Genomic DNA, 23,969 nt, shown 5'->3' with positions numbered 1-23,969 from the left:
ATGGGTAGGTTTAAGGGTGGGTTGAGGTGTAAGGGAAGGGTCAGCACTGTATTTACAGATGTAATTACATGCAGGTATTTCTAAATATAAGCACAATGTAAATGCATGTATGTACACAAGAAGTGCATTGTATTAAAATATTCATTTAAAAGTAGTACATAGTAGTTAAAGACCGTTAATATAAAGTGGAACCGCATATCGCATTAAAAAAAAGAATAACAAAAATTAAGGATTTTCAAAATGCTTCATGTAAAAAAAAAAAAAAAAGAGTCACATATTATATCAACGTTTCTTATCTACATACCATTCCAAAAATGACTGCTCACCGGAGAGAAAGAAAAGGGAGAGAAACAAGATTGAGTCGTAATTCCTCCTTTAGCCTGTGCAGTGTAGAGGTGATAACAGTGAGCTCTTAAAAACAGCGTGGCTCCTTTCACCACACAACAAAGGCCTGTTTGTTCACCCGTACACCTGACACTGCGACTTCTCACAAATAAACACACTTCGGCGTGGCCTCACCTCTCGCCCTGACCCTTTTCCGCCCATTTCCCCTGCAAAGCTCCATGAAGAGATGAAGAGAGGCTGGAGCCCCAGCTCTGAGGCACGGCCAATCGCATGCGAGACCCCACACACCTCAGAGTGAACGTGATGCGATGATGGAAATCTGCCCACCGCCAGCTTCCTGTACAGCTAAAGAGCTCTGAAACCAATGGGTAGATGACAAAAACATAGAACAAATTATTAAAAGCCATTACTTTCCTACTGATTTCTCAAACTCTTCTGTAACTTACAGTAACATTAATTCTTAATAATTAAATTAAAAATACAATCAGGATTAAGATATAGTTTACGTAGAAATTTTTTTTTAGAACATGCATCATTACATTTTTTTGGGATGTTTGTACTTGAAATTGGACAATCTTTTTTTACTAACTTCAAGATTTAAATTATTAAATAATATAAATGTATAAGGGTGCTGATACTTCAAGGTCACCATTCATTTGATGTTTTCCTAATCTTTTTGCCTTCACTAAATGGTTCATTTTAAAGGGTCCTGCTGTGCGACGAATGAATTTGTAAAAACTACAAATATTCTATGTTTCTTGATTAATATGAGGTTATAAATTTGCATGAATAATAATTGCAAAATAATTAGCATTATGCCGTTTAAAATGTCTTGGGAAGGAGTTTTCCACTGTTCTCGAAAATCTACCCAAATACCACAGTGCATCAATCAGTAATTTGTGATATTAATGTTACTGTACCATGATACCACCTCATATTTTATTAAAGGGAACAACATGTACTCCTAAAATTAAGGTTCTTTATTGGCATCGATGGTTCCATGAAAAACCTTCAGAACCTTTTCATTCCACAAAAGGTTCTTTTAGTTTCTTTGGGGGAACTAAAAATGCTTCATCTATGGCATCGCTGTGAAAAGAGTGTATGATAGAAAATCTTTAAATGGCTGTTTTGTGTTTGAGTTTGTATAAATGAGGCTCTCAATCTCCTTCCCTCACTTGGCACTGTAACCTGGATCAGTCCTGGCAGTTTAAAACAACTGAATGATGGATATCTGAACTCCAGACCAGTGAAACTCTCTCAATTGATCACAGCCAGATAGGATAGTTATTAAAAAAAACAGCCTTACAGGAATGATTGAGATGACTGTGGTGAATAAAGAAATCCAAGCGGATTGGCACGTCTTCATTTCTTTCTGATCTGTAAGTTGAAGAGAAGCATTTAAAATTGATTTAATGCGCCGCTCCAATAACTATTTGAAGACGTAAGGCACACCTAAAAATGTCTGAATATCATTGAATTATTTTACAAAATATCAAACCCAGTGTAATTTTACAGAAATATGGCACACATTTGAGAAGAAAGAGAAATTCTTCAAGTTTTAAATTATAAAATAAAAACATACCGTTCAAAATGAAGACAAGTATTTGGACACTTTATTGTCAAACATGTTTAATGAACGAAACACTGATAGCTTCAGCTCAAATTCGATATATTTTATGGGCCTTTTCCAATATAATAGTATTGTTTTTGTTTTAAATATTTTGGAATTGTTTGACAATTTCGTGTTATTTTCTTAGCCAATAAACTCAGGCAAACAGGATATGAAGAAAGAGGTTCTCCGGAGAACAGCCCTTTCACCTGCTAATCAATTTAATTTGGAGATCGGCCGACCTGTGGAGGAAACCGCGGCCGCAGTGCCCCTCCAGGCCAGCAGGGGTGAACTTGAGGTGGGATGTTGACCACAGTTTTGTAGGGGACATGACACACCTGTGCTAAAACGCAGATGCACCAAAAATTAAGCATCTCATATTCTTAATGCAAAAATTATGAATATGAGGAAAGGTGAGGCGATGCATCATTCCGTGTAAAGCAATAGAACATCTATCATATGGAGCACACAGAAACCGGCTAATTCAAGCAGACAGCCGATGACCTAAGCATAAAAACTTCATAACGGCAAAAGAAACTTGTGGTTTGCCACAGACAGCACGCCATAACGAAGACATAAACCCAGCACTTATTGTGGACTTTTTTGATCTAATGCCAAACAGTGTTTGGAAACTGGACCTCTCAGACCAAACGGTTTAATCAGAAAAGTGTTTTACTTCAAATCAAGCCAATATGTTCCTTCTCCTGCAACAACCCGCTAAACTAAATATAGCGTGTGGCATGTAGTGTTCATGTCCCATAATTCAGTCTGGCCTGCTCTTGCAGACAAACACAGAAATGTTATTTTCACACGTTCCTTATCTCCCATCCATGTTGCAGGATTTAGCGCTAAAATAACAGGCGTGGGTCAGGTGGCTTCGCTCAGTAAACTGCTCGTATGTTAAGAAAGATGTTACACTCCTGTCGGCCCGGCTCCCATCTTGTTTTACCAGGTGGAGCCGCCACAGTCGCTTGTGTTTTGATATAAACCAACTGGCGAGGACAGATACCAGTTTAGTCTGAGGAAATCAGCCAGAGCAAACAAATACATCTCAAGCCCCACTAACACTGCCACATCTGACAACCATTAACCATGTATCAATGGATGAGAGAGAGAGACAAGAGAGAGGGAGCGAACCTTTAAATTGGCCAGATCTGGTTTCGAAGCCAGCAAATAAACAGAGATCCAGGCATCATCCTTCATTAGTGATGGAGGGCCTGTGGAATGTGAACGGAAAGATGCACACCTGCTCTAAGGGGCCGCTTTCCACTCACACAACTACAGTACACTTCAGCTGATCATCTGAAACGCTTAAGAAATAATCCATTGCATTTCATTACTTAGACCTTAGCTACTTTCAGTAGAGTGAGTTGTGAAAATTACATTATCTTGGACCTTAATATACTGCGTGCCATTGTAAAGACTAAGTCTATCCCTCACAGGCTCGTTTTCATTTGTGTTAAATTTAATATGCCGTCTAACATGACTAAGGTCTATTGACTATTGAGTTATGAAATGATCTCATTACACGATCATACACTACTGTTAAAAAGTAACGCTGCATTTATTTGATCCTAAACACAGTAAAAACAGTAATATGGTGAAATATAATTACAACTTAAAATATATTTTTATTTCTATACATTTTAAAATGTAATTTATTTATTTGATGGCAAAGCTGAATTTTAAGCATCATTACTCCAGCAGTCTTCAGTGTCATCTGATATTTCAGAAATCACATTCAAATTCATAACAGTAAACCGTTGGTCTGTTCTATTTCTGATGTACTTTTTTAACGCTACCTGTGACATGAAAAACAATGGATGTTCAACGGTCGTGACAACTGTTGCATCGTGTAATATGCTGATATATTACTTTTTCAATCACTAATACCGCTCTTATTTGTTGTCACTCTTTTGTTTTGCTTTTGATTTCAAATAGTTGCAAGGGCATTGCTATGCAGTTACAAGAGAGCTCAGATATCTCAGATATCCCTTTAATATCAGTCTATGATTTTTCAGCAATCAGAGTATTGTGTGTTTGTTTGCAAATTAAGAGGAACAGCACACCTCGTCTCAACAATCCGAGGTATCGTTGAGGTATCAATAAAGACTGTAGCCCAAATGGTGCATTATAACTTGCTAAAGTTTGTTCATCAGTAACAGAAACGACCGCTGCGATAGGATCGTCAAAATTTGACTGCCGAAGAATAAAATAACAATTGTGAATCAATAACACAAACACTTTTTGAATATACTAGACCAGAAGAGTGTGTCAGGACGCATTTACTGAAAACATGCCCTGGGTTTTATTTCTTCTCAGTTCAGCACAGTTCTTTGGTGATGAGAAATTTGCTGCGTTAAGCGATTCCAGAGTGCCAGTGCGACTGAAGCTCGCTCGAAACACAAGGAGGTCTCCTGGGAATGCTAAATTGTTACAAAGCAAGGAAAGGCTTTTGCGTTGATGGCTGAAAAGTAAAAGGCGCTTATATTGGTAACAAGGGCCTCCAGAGCGGGTGTTCTTCAACATGAACACAAAGCTGGAGAGAGCAGAAAAGAGCGAGACAGACACAAAGGCGAGAAAAGGTGGCTCTGCGCTTGTTTCAATTGGCACACCTGCTTTGAGAAACTTGGCTCGAACGGAGAGGTCTAAAAGTTAATTACACCCTCGGTATGGCCAAGAGAAATGTTGCTAACTGACGTAACCTGATAATAATTTCAATTTTGCTGACAGTTATAAACTCATCAAGTTGCAGCCTAGGGCTTGCGCAACGTGCACAATGAACGTCTGTGTCTTCAAATTCAGTCCCACGACTAATTCGACTGCCCCTCTCGGCTGACTAAATTAGTGCCTTAAATTATAGTACTAAATATTTCCTGGTTAATAAAGAGAGTTCACAACGGAGCTCGCTTTAGTGTTGCAAAATGTGCTAAAAACAGCATTAAACTTAACACGCAACCACAATTTAGTTTCCATGGCGCACAAGACACATGAGGCACAAACACACAAGGAAAAACACATGAAAGTCTGCCGTCTGGACAGCAGTTTCCCTGACACAATATAATTTGTCTAATTTTGCTCACTGTAACTCGTCAGCGCTGGCAGCAACTGTGTATTATGTGATCGTATGCGTTTATTTCAATTTGCATGTGGGTTTAAAACCGTCAAAAAGTAGCACTCCATGCATAAGGATGTCAAAACATAGTTCACCCCAAAATAAAAAGAAAGAGAGAAAGAAAGAAAAATAGCTATAATGCAACAAAGTCTATTTTTGAGAATCATTAAAATATTTTTTATTCTGGTATTAATTAAGCTTCACTTTTTGTTAAAAACAATTACATTTATGTACAATAGATGCACAAGATATCTAATTCTAATTATTGTAATGAGAAAAATATATATATATGAGTAATTCTTAGTGTAAGCCTGTCAATTAAGCTGATTAATACACACACACACACACACACACACACACACACACACACACACACACACACACACACACACACACACACACACACACACACACACACACACACACACACACACACACACACACACACACACACACACACACACACACACACACATAGCCTAGTACTTTCTATTTAGCTATAGGCCTATATTACTTTGTTCACGCAAGTGCAAAAAAAAACCCATTTAAACAGGTTTTAGCCTAAAATCACAAACATTTTGTCTTTTCGTTCGGTTTAAAATGTTTTTTTTTGTTTTGTTTTTTTAACAAGAAATCCTGCAGGTCACAAAGAAATTAGTTGCTCCACCTCCAAGGATGAGTGCTATCCATTATGTCTCCTTATTTACCTAAATGTGTTGTTTTTCTTGCTTTACCTAAAGCAATACAGCCATGTGTTGACTTTACTACATTTTCGCGTCAATACATGTTTATTTTAATGCAAAAAATGCGCTGGCACTTTAATTCATCGCGTACAGCACAGAAAAAAACTAGACTCGGTGCGGAAACGATCGCCGCACTTCAGAACAGCTGCATGCAGTGTAAAAGCTCCTAATGGTTAACATGGGTACAGAAAAAAGATATACACCACATATGCACTGCAAACGGAGTATGTGTGAAACAGGCGTAACGGAGAGAGCTGGAAAATCAAACTTTTCCCAAACCCCGTGGGGAGAAGGGCCACAACATCATGGTCACTAACAAAACTCAGCAAAGATTATTTTTAATCTGGCTTTAACTTCTGGATATTCGGCAGCGTTGTCACAATGGACCGAATAGCTTTGCTCGCATCTTTCTCTGCCGCCATTACTGAACTAAAACTTCTCAGCCACTCCCTCTGTTCGCTGATTGCACCGGTTGATATTTGATTGGAAAAAATCAGAGAATATACTGCAATCCCAGATGGAGTACTGAAGGAAAATTACATTTGAGCGGAAGTACGTAGGAGGGCGGGGCCAGGCTAGTAGTAAGACACATCATGGCCATATTCCAGGGTGACAATGTCAAGATCCATCAGGCTCAAACTGTGAATGAGTATTTAGGACTGGGAGGGAGCATGAAGAATCATTTTCTTACATGAATTGGCACCTCTAAATTCATTGATGTGCTGGATGAGACTTTACAGAGTGCTCGACTCAATCTCTGAAAAAATCTTGACCAAAAATTGACCTCTTGATGCAAATGACATCAACACCAACATTTAATTCCATTTTTGCATTATCCTGCTGAAAGAGGCCACAGACACCAGGGAATACAGTTCCCATGAAAGGGTGTACATGGTCTGCAACAGCGCTTAGGTAGGGGGTATGTGTCAAAATAACATCCACATGGATGGCAGGACCCAACAAGCCCAAAGCATCACACTGCCTCTGCCGGTTTGCTTTCTTTCCATAGTCAGTGCATCCTGGTGCCATTTGTTCCCCAGGTAAGTGACATACACACCCGTCCATTCACGTGATGTAAAGAATACGTGATTTATCAGACAGGCCACCTTCTTCCATTGCTCTGTGATGCAATTCTAATGCTCACTTGCCCACTGTTGGTGCTTTCAGTGGTGGACAGGGCTCAGCATGGGAACCCTGACTGGTCTGTTACAGCCCCATACACAACAAACTGATGCACTGTGTATTGACACCTTTCTATCAGAAGCAGCATTAACTTCTTGAGCAATTTGAGCTACAGTAGCTCTGTTTTATCGGACCACACAGGTCAGCCTTCGCTCCCCACGTGCATCAGTGGCTTTCACTGACTTCTTTGGGCACTTGGATTCAATATTTCCCCAGTTTGATGCTGAACATAATGTTTCCCATCAGACACAAATAAATTAAACTTGCATTCATCACTTAAATGAACTTTGGACTAGTTCTCCTCTGTTCACACAACATGCTCCTCAGCAAAGGTTAATCTAGCCTTTTGATTCTTTCTGCTGATGAGAGGCTTGGTCACAGAGTGAGCTTTCAGTCTGAATTCTCTTAAATGACAAGACACTGTATGTCGAGACAGATCCTTACAGTTTTCAGCTCTGAACTGGCGAGTAATTCCAGCTGCAGTGTTAAACCGATTCCACATTGAAAGTTTCCGCATTGTCCTGTCCTCTCGTGCATTGGTCTTGCGTACCTTTTTGGGTACTTGAATGAATTAGCGTCTTTGTAAAGCTTCAATATTCTAGAAATTACAGATTTGCAATAGCTGAAAGGGTCATCCCTTTGGCCTTTATCTGGACAAACTGGTGTCATAGGGTTTAAGTAGCCTTAGAGTGGATTGCCATCTTGCAAAGTCAGTGAAAATTGGAAAGTTTGCTTCAAGTTAAATAGGGTTTGCCAGATTATTACGGAAATTAGCACCAAGTGACAGATTAACACCCAAAGCTTGACGGTATCTTAAAGTGTTCTCTAATTTTGACCAGCGTTATTTTTATTTTTTTTATTTTTTAAGTTGTATATACTGTACTTCAGAATATATTAAACTTGTGAAAAATGCTTAAAAAACTGCCCTTCTGCTCCTGTTAGGATAATTTAAAAAAGGACTAAGCAGTGACGTTATGTATAAACACACACACACACACACACACACACACACACACACACACACACACACACACACACACACACACACACACACACACACACACACACACACACACACACACACACACACACACACACACACACAGTGTTTTATTGGATAAACCTCACATATATATATATATATATATATATATACATATATATATATATATATATATATATATATATATATATATATATATATATATATATATATATGATATACATGTATATATATATAAGAGGTTCATCCAATAAAACTATGATGAATACACTTTACCACCTTTGTCAAGAAACACCATAGAAAGAATATAACAGGGATTTTTTTTCTCTCTCGCTCTCTTTTTTTTTTGTAGTGCGTGGGTGTCAGGCTCAGGAGAGTTCATGGGCCTCTCTGCAGAACAAAGGCCTTCAATCACACAACACAACACCACCCACAGCATCCAGCTTTCTACTAATTAATATTAATCACCTTCAGCAAACTTAAGACACAATATAAGAAATAAATGACTTTCTTAGGTGCTAAATCAATTTGTAAACACACACACACACACGGACGCACACGCAAACACACACACACGCAAACACACACACGCGCAAACACACACACACACACACACACACACACACACACACACACACACACACACACACACACACACACACACACACACACACACACACACACACACACACACACACACACACACACACACACACACACATACAAATAAATAAATAAACAAAAATTACATTAAATTAAGGTTGTGATTGACCAATCAGACTTAAGTATTCCAGAACACCATGTAATAATTATATTAATACATATAGCTCCAGTCCTGATACAGACATTAAAGTGTAATTTAATAAGAGACTCTGGGAAACCTTCATAACTGTGTGGGTGTTACACACGTGATTTTATCTCTACTGCAACTTTTTAGATTTCATTGCATCATAGCTGAGCTGCAGGACACAGCAGCATGGAACAACAACCCCCCCAAAAAAGTATCAGCCAATCAGAAACAAGATATTGTCACAGTCAACCAAGCAGTCTTCCAAAATCATTCGCGCAAACTGAAAACACCACAACCTGCTAAAACACACCAGAAACACTGTAGCATCTAATGACAAAGCCCCAGATAAAGGGGTCCAGCTTAAGAGAGTCAGATGTGAAAATGAGGAATGAAACTCTGCGACCGTGTCAGTCAAACCCTCCCTCATTACACCAAACCCATCATGCTCCAGTGCTGACCCTAACACTGTATCTGTATACACATGCCATTAGTCACAGACAGACAGTGTGTGTGTGTGTGTGTGTGTGTGTGTGTGTGTGTGTGTAGACTTCTTTTGGAATGAGAGGAAAGCTGAAGGTCACTCAGACGTTGAGGCAATCACCCTAATGAAAACAAACGAGGGAGAGTCTGCTCGCTCTCTCCATAATCAAACACACCAGCAGAAGACAGAAAGTGAGCGAGAGATAAAGAGAGAGATCTAGAGGGTCAGTACCTCAGCATTGTTCTTTAATTTACTGTTTCCAGTTTAGGTCCAATCCAGGGGAGATTTAAAGACATGTGGAAACAAAAGGGGCTAAGAGAATAACTCCAGCACAAACACAGAGGCTGGAGACTTTACAAGCACAGCTGAATTACGACCTCATCTTTAAATGAGACAGAATGATGCACAAACGCACATGAACCAGTGAAGCTTTGGGTTTGTAAAGACGTTTGGGTAATAAAGACCGGGAATGTGGCACTGCACTGAAAAACACAGTAAAATCTAAGTTTGACTTTAGTGGGTTTTTGTCTGTCAGCTTTGATGCAAATCTATACGCACAAATACTCCTTGTAAAACTTGACTACATTTGACTTAAGCACACAATTTAAATGTATACTCTTTATCTCATGGGAAATGGACCAAAAATATTGATGACTCATCCTGCACCACACAGATTTTCATCCAATCAAAAGCTTTCTAGATTGTAGAATGACTAAAATCACAGGGTGGACAAAAACGACATGCACGGAAATCCAAGACAAGACAATAGGCTTGTTTCGGATGAGCAAAATCTGCAACAAACCGATCCAGAGATGAATGTCAGTTAGAAACATGTAAGAGAGTGGCCTGACTTGCTCCGATGTCATGTTAACGAATGAAAAAAAAAAAAAAAAAAACTCACGAAGGGAAAGCAGCAATTTGCTCTCCACTGATGATGTGCTGATAAAAACACCACAAATCTATATGCACAAATGCAAACACAAATAAGCAGTAAGTGGATCCATAACAGCTTTGGTGCCTGCGCTCTGTTGTTAGGCATTTCCAACAAACGAATGTTAACAGATTAACGTGTCATTGAATTATTTGTGTAAGAAATGAATCCCAAAAAACTCTGCATGTCTCATTTCAGTCACTCAGCAAACCAGGGTAAAAAAAGAAGAAGCTTGGTGACCAGCTAAGACCAGCAAACCACTTTAGGCTGGACTGAGCTGTTATTTTTAGCAGGCACTAGACAGGAGCAGACAAGAATTGTCTCTTCATTAGCATGGTGGCTAATTAATGAGCAGTTGTAAATCAGTCTGAAACATGAAGGCAGCAGCTGGGGTTGCAATATTCCCTGACTGAGACCGAGACAGAGAGAAAGAGAGAGAGAACTGACTCATGAGTTTGAGATCATTGAGACATTAGCACTGATCAATAAGCAGAAGCCTACTATTGCATATAAACCATCCCAATGGAGGCAGTGCCTCAGGCAGGGTAGAGAGGTAGGAAACATTGGCTTTACATGGAGCCCACTCGCACTCACACTCATTCAATCGCACACGCTCAGAATTCCTTTCGACTGAGCAGCAGGTGTGCGATAGGTTCTGACGCATCTCAAGACATCTCAATAAATGCATTATTGTGTTGTCAGACTTTATGAGACTGTCATCCTGCATTATTGATGGAAGGTAAGTTGGTGTAAACGCCTGTGGAGCGAACCCATTCTCGATGTAAAGGCCCTTCCAACAGCAGCTGCTAGGAAAAAGTGGCATTAAAGAGTTTTAAATTCCTCTATTCCCTATTGGTCGATCTAATGTGAGTGACAGGTTGTCCCGCCCTCGCGCCCAAAAAACGCATCATCAGAGAAAATAGGAGATGTTGCTCCGAGAGGAAGTTATTATGCTTAAAGTTTAAGTGGGCGGGCACAAGATAACAGATAAATTATTCATAATAAATACGGCAATATTCCATGAAAAAAACAATGGTCGTCATTTTTTATCTGAAGGTGACATTAATAGCAAGAAAAAACATCTGCACAGTTTATTGTAAAAATATACTTACTTTTAACTGAAAAAAAACTTTAAAAATGAATTAAATTAAAAGTAAATGTCTTTTCTTTTGCCTATAGTACAATGACAATATAAAACTCCAATTATATTTCCTCATAATTTTCTTTTTCATAATTATTCTTCGGGGGGGGGGGGGGGGGGTCGTTGCAAATCCCTGCGTTAACATACATATGCCTTCAGATATTGAGCATTCATTTCCAATTTCAATTTCATAGGAACTTCACAAAATATTTGAGAGCAGAAAAAAGAATAAAGAAACATATTTAAAGAATAATGCCTGGGCTACTTTATCCCATTCAGGCCTTGTGATTCAGCAAAAGCGCTTTGTTGGGAGCAAAGGCGCCACTCTAAGCTGAGAGATAGAGAAAGATATTTCATCTTGACTGTGTCAGACAGTAACAAGCAGCCACACCAGGATGCAGTAAACAGCTGGCAGGGCTCCAGCGCAGTGCAGCATGGGGTCTGACACTTATCTCCCTCCATCACTGCCTCGAACGGCCCCTCTAATGGACCCTTCAAACGGCCGCCACAGCATCCATATTTTATTTGTATTTGTGTGTGTGTGTCTCTCTCCTCGCTGTAGCCTGTGGTTTTGCTGGTTGTTGACACCAACTGCTTTAGTAGTGTGATATCTTGAGTGCAGTCAGAAGAAGAGGGCTGGCTGCTAAACAGCCGAGCGGCCTGCAGATGTAACACAGCTAGCGCTGGGATACGACACTACAAAACCACACATAAACAGTCCTAACAAGTGGAATTTGATGGGTGAGACTCAATTATAATTAACTCGATCTAATGTGAGTGATATATAATGTGGTTACCATATATTACTATATTACAGTATATTACTAATATTATATTACACCGTATTTATTACTGTATATGCGTATATTACGGTCAATGATCAAGTCACAGAAGGACGTACACAGCAAATGAATCTGTTCGTTTACATGGTGGAATATTTCGTTTGATCGGTTCATGGAAAGATTTATCCCTTTGGGTTTGGGCATTTTTATTCCGATTGAGGCGTTTATTTGAAGCATTTTCATTCGGATAGGACTTTTAAACAGATTCCAGTGCTCCATGTAAACGCCCCTACTGAAACGCAAACTTGGCAAATCTGTATGTGACCGACTGAGCAATTCCCTTGCTAAATAGATCGCAATGTCCTGCAGACCAGTTTCCTTGTATGTATGTATACTGTGAAAAAACTATAAATAGATACATACATACATATAACTGAAGCTACATACATACATCATCTTCCTGAAGCACTTTTGAATTTATTTCATCAGCATACTAGGTCATATTGTTGATTATTATGGCCAATATTTAAACAGTGAAAATATTTCCGGCTTTTTGTGTTTTTACTGATATACGGCTATAACATCTTCTGAAAGAGTACATAATCTCCTGATCAAAACACAGGTAAAGAAGAATAAACAAGCGATATCATACGTAAGCAGATGCATATGTAAAATAGCGCGACCGTGTTTTTGCACACAAACATCGCTTCAGCATGTTTTAATGTTCCTGTAGCTCAATCAGTGGCGGTATGTGCACAGGTCAGGAAACGCATTCAAAGAAATTTATGTTTTAAATAAAAAATGTAAAAGTTGCATTGGATAAAAATGAAGATCGAGGCTTGTTGCTGGTTTAAACTCCTCCACTGAAGGGCTACGCTGAAAAAAATCCATTTTGACCAGTAAATGAACAAATCCTAGCAAAAGTACATCCCTGTTAGTTGCTTGAAAAACGTCCTGAATGCCTTGTTTTAACACAATCTCCGTTTTAGCATTCCGCTCTGCGAGCGTAATCAATTTTTCATGTTGATGTGGGAATATTTGTGTAGATGCAGCAAATATTTCCTATGCTATGGGAAACAAAAGGGCATGTGCGGATGCGAGCGAAACACCATTGTGAGAAATCTTTGAAGGTTCTCCTTCAAAGCGACGCCTGCCTCTGCGGCCACGCCGAGGGGATTTGTGATATTAATTGAAGTTAATTTTCTGGGAAATCAGTTTGCCGGGCACGTTGGGAAGATTGATAGCCCCGGCACGTCCCAGCACTCGGGAAAATGACACTCGTCTTTTATAGCCACACATACTTTTATCATTCCAAATCAAATTATAAACAGGAGGCCAGGCGCGCAGGAACCTGGAGGAGGGAGATCTCCATAAGATTAATTAGGCCGGCCAGGCTAAGACAAGGTGAGGAGGAAGAAGAAAAAAAAATAAAAACAGCAAGATGGGGGTCTGCCTGACAAGCGTGAGGTTCATTGTTTGGTAGGAAGTGGAATGGGAAGTCAATTGGACAATAGGTAATTAGCAGAGGCTAGTCAAAGGCAAGGAGGCAGCCGGCCGCTCTCGCTTTCTCTCAGCCCGTAATGCAGAGGGCCATGCTATGAACCCTGCATTTAATTAGAGCACTTTGATACCCACAGGAGAGCGCTGCCCCCGGGCATCCTAAACACTGACTGACGCCAGGCAGTTCCACCCGCTCCCTGCACTCCAATTAGAGACGCACCAAGCTGGGAGGAGCGCCTTCCCCTCTCCATGCAACCCTTCCTCGCGCCAAACAAACCCACGCCAAATTGGCATTTGGATTAAACGACGTGCCGAGATGCCCCGAAGGGCGGCAGGCTGTCTCACCTGGGCTAATCTAGGTGTCATTATAATAAGGATTCATTTTCGGTAGAGAGCAGAACCCAGGACGGTCTCGCCACTGCTGCGACGGGTTTCCCGAACGGCGCCCCGGTAACTCGGAAAAACAGACCAGGAGGGCAGAGGCGCGCGTGCAATATTAATGCCACTATGACTGAATAAATGATAACAATACTGGGAGCTTTGCTGCGTTACAGTGGTGTATTTTTAATGCACAGGGAAGAGTTTAGGATGCCTGACTTACACGCGCAAACATGTGGCGCATGAATTATGCAACTGCGACACTTTCATCTCGGCATCTGCATGTTTAGTAAACAAACTGTTTCTCTTCTGGCAACAAGATGTAACTGTAAATAATAGATATTTAATTTGCCACCACTTGCCAAAGGATAGAAAGCACTTGTTGTGTTTGCTAATTTGTTGTATTATTCAAATGATCTTCCCGGTCGCTTCTTATCTCAGCAGGGTGATAAACAGATATGCACAAAAGCGAGAGAGAAAAAAAAAACAACGTAGGCGTGACAGCCGAGCCTAAATATTTATTTATCACAACAAGCTGGAAAAAAAACCCCCATTGTGTTCTGACATTTATCTCGATATGAAAGAGAATTCAGTGCCACAGGCCCAAATGAGATGAACACAATGTAAATATCTGAATACACAAAGACGTGACAAGCCCATTGTAGACTCCAAACATGCTATTCTCCGGCGCTGTCAGAACGGATCATTCCACGATGCCTTAGAAGAGGAAAAAAGCTCTTATGAAGCTGTCAGGAAAACTGGCCCGGATGGTTAAGCTAGCGGAGGACACTCCTCTGACAGCGCAGTGATTGAGCTCGTTGTTTATCTAGGCATCGGTTTGGAGTTGCATGTAGTTCAATACGCACTGTTTGATCAAAGATTATCTTTATCGATAGAGGCTGTCAAACAAACACGTGCAGGTAATAGCAGGATAGTCACTGACAGCCTTGAGCTTAATGCTGGTTACTCAAAAATGCAATAAAGCTATTTGGCTAAAGGCCGCAAAAAACAACTTGCAGCTTTACAAAAGGACTGAGGCCAAATCCAGCAAAACGATCAACCTCCCTCTCAAAGCTAAGGCAGTATATGCTGGGTTTCCAAAGGGCCAAAACCGTAAACCAAAAAGCTCTTGCCAAAGACTGTGATTCAAATCAAATAACAAAATGACTTTTGACTGAGAGACTCTTTGCACCGTTTCTGTGTCATGTTATGTCAGAAGATAGATATGCAGTAATGAACTGGGTATTTTCTACAAGCAGGGCTTTTTAGCATCACTTATTTGCTGTTACAACAACAGCTTGACTAGATTCAAGTATGTGGCTTTTTGAAAAGCTTTGCACTAGTCTTCCGACAGGCCTTAAAGTCAACATGAATTTAAAAGTGGCCCTATTTACTTCCTTAACACGCTCTACTGGTCTCAGAAATCCATTACATTATAACAATAAAATGGGTTGCAAGCAGTATTTCATGTTGACTTTCAAAATGCTTGAAGGATAATTCCAAGTTAAATTCACCTCGTGATTCCTTCCTTTGGTCCTAGACATTAAAGCGGTGGTTCTGTGTTTTTTTTATAAGCTTGGTTGTGTTTATGGATTGCAGTATAACATGTCTTAATACTTCCATTTTTTTAAAAAGCCATATTTTTCTTATATTTGACCTTTATTCCACACCGCTGTCTCCACTGTCCTTTGAACGGCTCATTTGCTTCCTGCTTCTATGAAACCCATCCTTCTGAAAAACGCAATGGTCTTAGATTGGTTAGATGACCATGTAGTTTCATGTATTTTTAGGGTGCTTTCACATCTCTAGTTCGCTTCATTCGTCCAAGCCAAGGGCAAACAATTATACATTGTTCCATTTTTCAGCTTTTTTGGTTCCTTTTCACACCACACTGATTGCTTTGGTCTGAACCAGTTGAAACGAATCAAAACGCAGGCACATGACAACATCCACATCACTCATTGGCCAAGGCGTATTTCTTAAACTGCTTTTCGATTGGTCAGAATTAACATGTGGAAAAATTCCAACAGAAGAGGCAAAGCCAGCAAACTATAATAACACTATGGAGAGACGACTGCGCGGGCCAGTTTTGTCCCTGGCCATAATCTACTACACTGTGTGTATTTACCACAGTATGCAAACAATACATTTCTATAATGAAGCGCGGATGCGATGTGAAAACAACATTCTAATGCACTGCAGACGGCGAGCGCGCATCACTCGTCACTTCAACAGGAGGCGTGCATTAATTATTCTTAACTGACATGCTCATCTTCCCGAAAATATTTCCAACGATCTATCAGGTAATAATGCCATGCACACAATGTCAGCGCAGCTAACTACGGCAGCTGGTTTAGTCCAAAAATGATCAGTTCTTTTGCAGTTGGTTGTGTTCGAGGTCGGATCACGTTCTCACCACAAACAAACCGCTCCAGAGTTCGTTTGAAAGCGTACCGAGACCACCTCTTCAAGGAGGTCTCGGTACGCTTGTTTGGTCCGCTTTTGGTGCGCACCCGAGTGCGATTGCTGCTTTCAGACCTGACCAAATGAACCGCACCAAAGAGGGAAGAGAACTCTAGTACGATTCAACCGAACTAAATGAGGCAGGTGTGAAAGCACCCTTATTGGCTGAAGTGCCAAGCACAGGTTGCCGGAAATGCCACGCCCCTTACCAGTACGGGCAGAAGTCACATCTGGGGCAGTGTTCATCTTAATAGCAAGAGTTTATGATGTCACCAACTCGGGAAGAAGCTCGTTGTAGTCCGAACCGGCCGTTTTTGTAGGCAATAAACTGCCATAACTTTAAAACTCAATATCTCCGTTTGCATTGAACTTTCAGCGCTGTAACTTTGCAGATACTGTTTATGCTCAAGCAGCAACATTACACAATAACTAAAGTTAAAAAAGGGAAATTGCATCCAACCACCCCTTTAAAATGCCTCTCTTAAAGGAATATTCAGGATTCAGTACTCGACAAGACTTGAAAAACGTGTACAGTAGTGCACTTACAATTGAAGTCTATATGGCAAGGGTACAACACAGTGAACAGATATTTAAAATATTAAATATTCAGAGTCATCAGAACTGTCTGGCCTCATTTACCAAGATGCTAGCTTACCTAGAGAACTGGTACCAATGTGGGGATTGAGTCATCTGTCCATAACCATCAGAGCAGATCTGCTTTTAGAAACAAAGTTTCATACATCCGTTATTACATTACTGACAGCACATTCATATATGGGCCCCCCTGGAGGCCGCCGAATGTGCGATTATTGTTATGATTTGCTTTGGTCACAGTCGGCTAGGTATAATCAAGGCCTGAGGTTTCAGAAAATCAACATTCTCACTGCCATGCTATGCTACATCAAGTCAATTTGATGACAGGCTGAAACACGGCATGGTGTGTTAACTAGGCCTGTGATGGTCCGGAGTTGGGGTGAACATGGCAATCACAGAGGTGGTGAATAAGAAACATACATTTCTCCAGGTTATACATACATAAATGCAAAGAAGGTCAAATAGTATAACGGCATATGTACTCGCGTGTCTGATTTCTGTTACACTTGTCAAGGCTGTCTCATTTATTTTACAGTCAACTTCATATGGGGAAAGTTAATATATGAAATATATTTGAGATAAAAGTCCACAAAAGTATGCAAGTTCAAGAACGTTTGCATGCAAAATGACTTAGTAAATACAGTAAAAAAAAAGACACAAAAAGTGCATACTGATTGACATTTATAGTATGTGGCTACACATCTTGAAAATCGTTCTCGATTTATCTTTTATTGTCCCTATGAGTATTGAGTCAATTGACCCAAGTGTCCAATCAGCAGTAAATGTGCATTATTGCAGGAACGAGGCACCTCTTCATCATTCCAGCCTCGACCAAACATCTGACATCCCTTCAGCAGCTGCGAATCATTACCATTTGTTATAGATTCTGTATATCAACAAGGAAAACATTAAATAAAGAGTTCCATATGTTAAAAATGCCATTTCTGTGCTGGACGCTAAATGGCTTTGGGTAATTTAACATGATCTGTTCGAAGAAAGAATCTCACCCCCCCTCCAGTCCTATTGCAGATGGAGGATTAAAAAAATGGATAGAAAACACACCGTGGAGAGTATACGCACACACTCTCATACACGCATACATGGAAGTACAATAACATTTACATTGGAAATCACAACCATATTGCAATGTGTTAGATACAGCGCTTGGCACCCTGCAAGCATTCACAGGACCTGTTGCGTTCTGCCAGTGCTGCTGGCGGCGGCCCAACGTTGCCTATTAACAGAAAATGCCAACATGCGCAAAAAAACAAACAAGCCCCGTCCAGGCGGTGCGACTCTGTACTACATTAAGGCTTCAGCCTGTGACAGTTTGCCGCTAAACAGTTGTAAACACCTCTCACCAGAGCGCGAGGAGCTAACAGCAATCTGTGGCTAAATTAATGAGGGGCTTCCCCCCGTGCACATGGCACCGCGCCAGCGCAGCAACAGGCGACGGAACGGAAAAGGAAAATCTCCCATCATGCAAAGCGAAGCTGAGGAAACCCTAACCGGAGAGGACGGAGACGCATGCGAGAATATATTTCTAAACCTGTTCAAAGTGACAGAATGCATTTAGAAGTCCACACACACACACAGCTTTCAGCTGAGCTCATTTACAAAATGTTCAACGGCCCCCGTACCGCCCACTTTCTTCACTTCAAAGTAACTTTATTAGAGAAAAGATTAGACTGCACTTAACCCCTAATGAGCCATATGAGAAAGGCTTCTCGATACCGCGTTTTATTTGATAGTTTCAATATGAGTCGGCAGGAGGGGAGGTCTCGCTAAATGTAAAAGCCATCCTGGCTATTCCTAGACCGTAACCCTCTCTCTCTCTCTCTCTCTCTCTCTCTCTCTCTCTCTCTGCATCGTAACTATGCACAGCTGTAGCCAACACCACTTCTTCACCGTCGCCTTTTCTTTGCCTGTAACCCCCCGCCCTTTTCTCCTTTTTGTCATCCATTCTTTTTCTCCCCCCAACTCTTCTTTTTTTATTGCAAAATAGGGCAAGGTAACTTGCAAGGGGCCTCCTTGGGGAATTGTGTGATATTTAACTATGGCTACAGTGGCATTTACTAATTTTATATGTGCAGAATTTATGTCACATTCTTATTCAGGGATTTGCAGAGCGGGGAGCAAAGGTGGCCGCTCTCTGTCCGCTGTGTATACAGTGGTATTAAGTGAACTATTCGCAACACGTCCTGTGACATGTACATTGCTATTTTGTCCATAACCGACACGCTCTCCCCCTTGCGTCACAATTAAATTCTAACCTTAGCATTTGGAGACACCGACCCGCGCAGAGGGCGATTTGTTGTCGGCGTGCCACCACTTTAGATATGGATTGTTCAGGCACGTAAATGTATGGTACTTTTTTTCTTCTTCTTTTTTTTACCACAGTCCAGAGGGAAAACATTGCTGCGTTTCCCGAAAACGGTGCTACAGCTGAATCAAGGACTAGCTGAAAGACAGCAAACATTATTCTCGCCAACTCAGAACTTGAGTTACGAAAAATGGGAAGAGTCCTGATAAAAAAAAGCTCTTGTGGGGGAAAAAAGGGTTCAACGGATTGACCTAAGGGGCTTAGAATCAAATTGCTCCGGTATTGTACTCCCTCCTTTTTGCAGTTCTGCCGGTAAGCTCCTTATTGATACACATGTGCTGAGACCACCCATACCTGGGGCTCATCCCTCTGTCAGACTGCTGGTCGTCCAAGAGGCGGGGGAAAAGACACAGTTCTTCTCTATTCGAAAGCTAATGCCAAATCCCCTGGGTGAGATTCCGTCTCCTGACTCAATAAAATAATTAGCTTTTTGCTTGGGAAGGCTGTTAATCAAGCCCCGTTACATATGCGAGAAATGTATTTCCCCTTATCCCAAGCCTCGGCTACCGCCACCACTTTTTATCTCTCAAAGTCACCGGTGCGCACTTCCACCATCGTCTTATTATAGCGAAAGAGATAGATCAAAAAGCTTTTTAATTTAGTGTTTAGTCTACATGAGGGGAGATTATTCATCTCGGACTGAAAAGTAACGCTCATTTCAGCAGAACGGCCTCAAATCTGATGTGCAGGCGGCGCTGTGAGAGTTTTCATTCAAATAAATTGTAGCCATTGTTATATTCCAACACGTATAATTGCCAACACTCACTACGACCATCTGCTATGTGCTGATCCCTTACTTAAACATTGTCGTAACAATTACAAGCCTTTAAGCAAACAAAAGTCATGTTGAGAGAGCTGGGAAACAATGAGAAATGTCAACGCATTTCGAAAATGAACAAAACAGCCGTACCACAGGGTAACACACGGTAACAAAGTCGACATGGAACCACTGTCTGACAACAAAGCGCCGCCGCGTCCCTTCATCTGACGACTGTTTGCAGTTTGCGGAGGCTCTAAAATATGGAGCGTTAATGCAGGTCCTGACACATCTGCATGTTTCTGTCTTACCCCTCTAGAACAAATAGAAACCAAGTCAAGAGGTTAAACTAAGCATGTAATTAATGACTTCACATTGATACATTCTTTCCCGCTCTCTTTCTTCCTCTAATTAATGTGACATTTTCTGACTGTTTTTGGCCAGTGTGCCACCTTGCTTTCTCTTGGGCGAATCAGTGATGTAATTAACAGCGCACAACGCAAACACACAACTAATACTGAATCACAAAGGAAACCCAAAATCGTGTTGTTGCAAACCCGCATGACTTTCTATCTTCATTGGAACACAGAAGGAAATGTTTAGCATAATGTTGATGCTGCCCTTTTCCATCTCATAGGCATTCTATTTCCAAAAATGCACAATAGAAGTAGTCTATAATCCTTGTACGAAATTCAAAAAACATTGCACAATGCATCATGATGTCAAATATGGCTATAAACAGAATATTTTCAGTAAATAATGAAATTTAAGTCTGTCCCACATAACACCTTTTGACTTAAAATTACGTAAAATAGGACAAACAAATCTAATTTAATAAAGGTTCATGGGTATTCTAATATCAAGTAAATAACGAACAACTGGAAAGGTCATGGGTCCTAAAATATTGTATACAAAGATTGGTGGGAAAAAGGTTTGGAACTATTGCATTAGAAGACATGAAATATGGAGAACAAATCACAGTGTGGACAATTTCTTATGATGCTTTTTAGTCATTTTTAGAGCAGCCCCTCATTCACAATGCATTTTCATTATATGGAAAGAGCAGCATGAACATGCTGCTAAACTTCTAATTTTGAGTGCCAGAGATTAAAATGTAAAATGTGTTTTGACCAGCATAAGGGTGAATCATTTATGACAATTGTTGAGTAAACTAATCCTGTAAATAAGGATTTTTGGATACTTTTTTAATGCTAAACCTGCATCAACACATTAAAATGCATGGTATCCACAATATTACAAAAGTCACTATGTGGCGTCACAATCCAGAGCTTCCTAAGCATCCTACACTTCATGTACCCTTAGGGGTACAACAACCATATCTAGTGGCACATGCTAGGCTTATCTCAATTTTTTTTCTGACAATACACAACGGAAATGAAATGAAAATAATATTTTGTTACACTATGCCCAGTAGAGGTGAATCATACTTTGTGGTTGACTACAAAAAGTACAAAAACCGCCTGATAAAAAAACGATACCAACACAGTCAGTCATGAAAACAGTTCATAAATGTAGGTATCTGATGAAGGATCCAGCCTCCAGTTCTTCAGGGTAACATAAAAAAAGCCCCATCTCGGATCTCCTTTCATCCAGCCTGACCTATTGCGTGCTGCATTCCTAATACATAAGCCCATCTCTGGACATTGTAGGGGAATCCAGCATCAACCAACAAAGCAATCAATAAAACATGCAGGGCCAGGTGTTCAAAGCCATGGTAAACGCAGCTGACACGCAGGAGAGGCCTACAGACGTGCGTGTTTTGGCAGATGTGCAGAGAGGTAATGAGACACACACACAACACAGGCCACAGTAGGTGGAGCGAGACTTCGGTTTGCCGACCCTACCGCTCACGGAGAACAGAGAGAGAGAGAGGGGCGGATGGTGGGATTGAAGATCCAGAAGTGAACTGGAGAAGTAATCACTAAATCTACATGTTAAAAAAATGGGATGGGCCAGTCACTAAATCAAGACTGTGAAGTGAAAGACTCATTTTGGGTTTCGTTTCAAATCTTAATCCAATTCAATCAAGAACTGAAGTGAATGACCATAGGGGAACTGCAAAAAGAGCTGGAAAAAAACAAGCACACTCCTCCAAAATCAAATTTGATGCCAGATACACCCGTGAGTACCAGTAGATGCATTTTTTATAGCCCTGTGTGTGAAGATATGCTTTTTTTGGTTATTCTTGAAGTCTCTCTTACAGGTTAAAAACAGCTTTAATTGGGTCCAGAGGATACAACACACCACTCTCTTCAAAGGCGTAATTGAAATTAGGCTGAGACATCCATTGCTCGACACAATCACCTCGTTGAAAATGATTGAAGTTGCATTATTGTCAACAGAGGGGCTCGGAAACCTGTGCAACGCTTCATAAGTTTGGAAATAAAATCAAAGCAATTGAATCAAAGTTTTAGCACAACAACAGAAGGCAGCGGCGACAATGGCGATATTGTCATCCTCCTGTCAGTCGATGGGTTAATTAGGATGCGCAGTGATTCCTCTGTTGAGCAAACACACTCTTTGAAGGTGACTAGGAGAAGCGCGTGGCCTCCTGATTGCCCCCTGCTCGTCATTTATCATTACTCTGAGCACAAATTAAAACCGGCCCCTGTTCAAATTTTCCATCATGTCTGTTTTCCTTGGACATGTGCACCTCATCATCACCGAACGAATCAGCTGTCAATCATCTCAAAGATCGCCGTCCTCAATCTATAAACCCCCTGAGGCGCGAGAGGGTGAGAGAATGAGAGATAGAGATGCTTATGGTCAGGATTAAATATATAAAAATAAATAAATAAATCCATAAACAGAAAACAGTGTTCTCATACATTTTTGATGACATTCGTATTGATTGCAGGCGTTTGAAGCTAAACAAGTGTATCCCAGACCCTTAGTAGGGTGCGCAGAGACACATAATTAAATGTGAAACGTCTGGAGTGGAAAGTTCGAGTTCACATATTGTCAAAAAAACTATTAAAGTCAATATGAAATTTTACTTCCATAATCTGACATCTCCAAATTAAACATATTCAATGACAAAAATTGAAGCTGGGACTGGAGTGCATCCATCAAGAATTGATTAGGTCATGAAAAGGTGTTCACAGGTGATTTAAAGGGGGGAAAAAAACATTTTTGATGAAGACAGATATTCTTTGTTAGTGGAATTTGATTAGTAATGTGTATTACAAAATTTTTAAAGTTTTGTGTTTAGACTGTTCTGCTTTATCCAGAGGACAATTATATTGTTTAGAGGTTATACTTCCATAGAAGTCTTCATTCAAATGTCAACTTCAGTGTTTCTCAAAAAAAAAAAAAAAAAAAAATCAGGCAATAGTTGATGTGCTGGAAAAGGATAAAACTATAAATCTTTGAACAAAGCTGATGGAAAATATTCATATTGAAATCACTGACCTTTGGTTGCAGACTTTGGAAATATGAGCACAGTATGTTGAGATGTTTTGTGAAACTCTGAAAGAGTGAAACATCTGAAAAGCAGGAGCCTCAAGCAAAAGCGTCCATTTCATTCCCTTTCAATGTCATTTCTGTGTAAGGGAAAAACAACTGAAATGATTAAGAAGATCTAATTTGATGCTCCTTTTCAATGCATATATATCCGACTAATTCAGTCTCTTAATGCAAAGGCAAGAAAACATAAACTTATTACAAATAAATAAAATCATGACAGGGAGATCAGGACCCTGGCACAATTTATTTTTAAACATAACTTTCATTATACCCTGATTATTGCACA

The 23,969-nt window shown here is 40.3% G+C and overlaps 1 long non-coding RNA gene across 1 annotated transcript in view; it reads right to left on the bottom strand.

Annotated features, from left to right (window-relative positions):
- Positions 1–650: 650 nt before the first annotated feature.
- The window catches only part of LOC137048909 (uncharacterized), a 107,361-nt gene continuing 84,042 nt past the window's right edge, over positions 651–23,969 (bottom strand). Inside the window, exons 7-8 of the long non-coding RNA XR_010899526.1 lie at positions 23,630–23,760; positions 651–700 (exon numbers count right to left, since the gene is read on the bottom strand). This is a non-coding gene — a long non-coding RNA (uncharacterized lncRNA). The remainder of the gene's footprint in view (positions 701–23,629; positions 23,761–23,969) is intronic.

The sequence above is a fragment of the Pseudorasbora parva genome, chromosome 20 (genome assembly GCF_024679245.1).
Source record: "Pseudorasbora parva isolate DD20220531a chromosome 20, ASM2467924v1, whole genome shotgun sequence".
NCBI classification, from domain to species: domain Eukaryota; kingdom Metazoa; phylum Chordata; class Actinopteri; order Cypriniformes; family Gobionidae; genus Pseudorasbora; species Pseudorasbora parva.
Note: the sequence above shows the minus strand (reverse complement) of the source record. Positions and strands in the feature narration are given on the sequence as shown.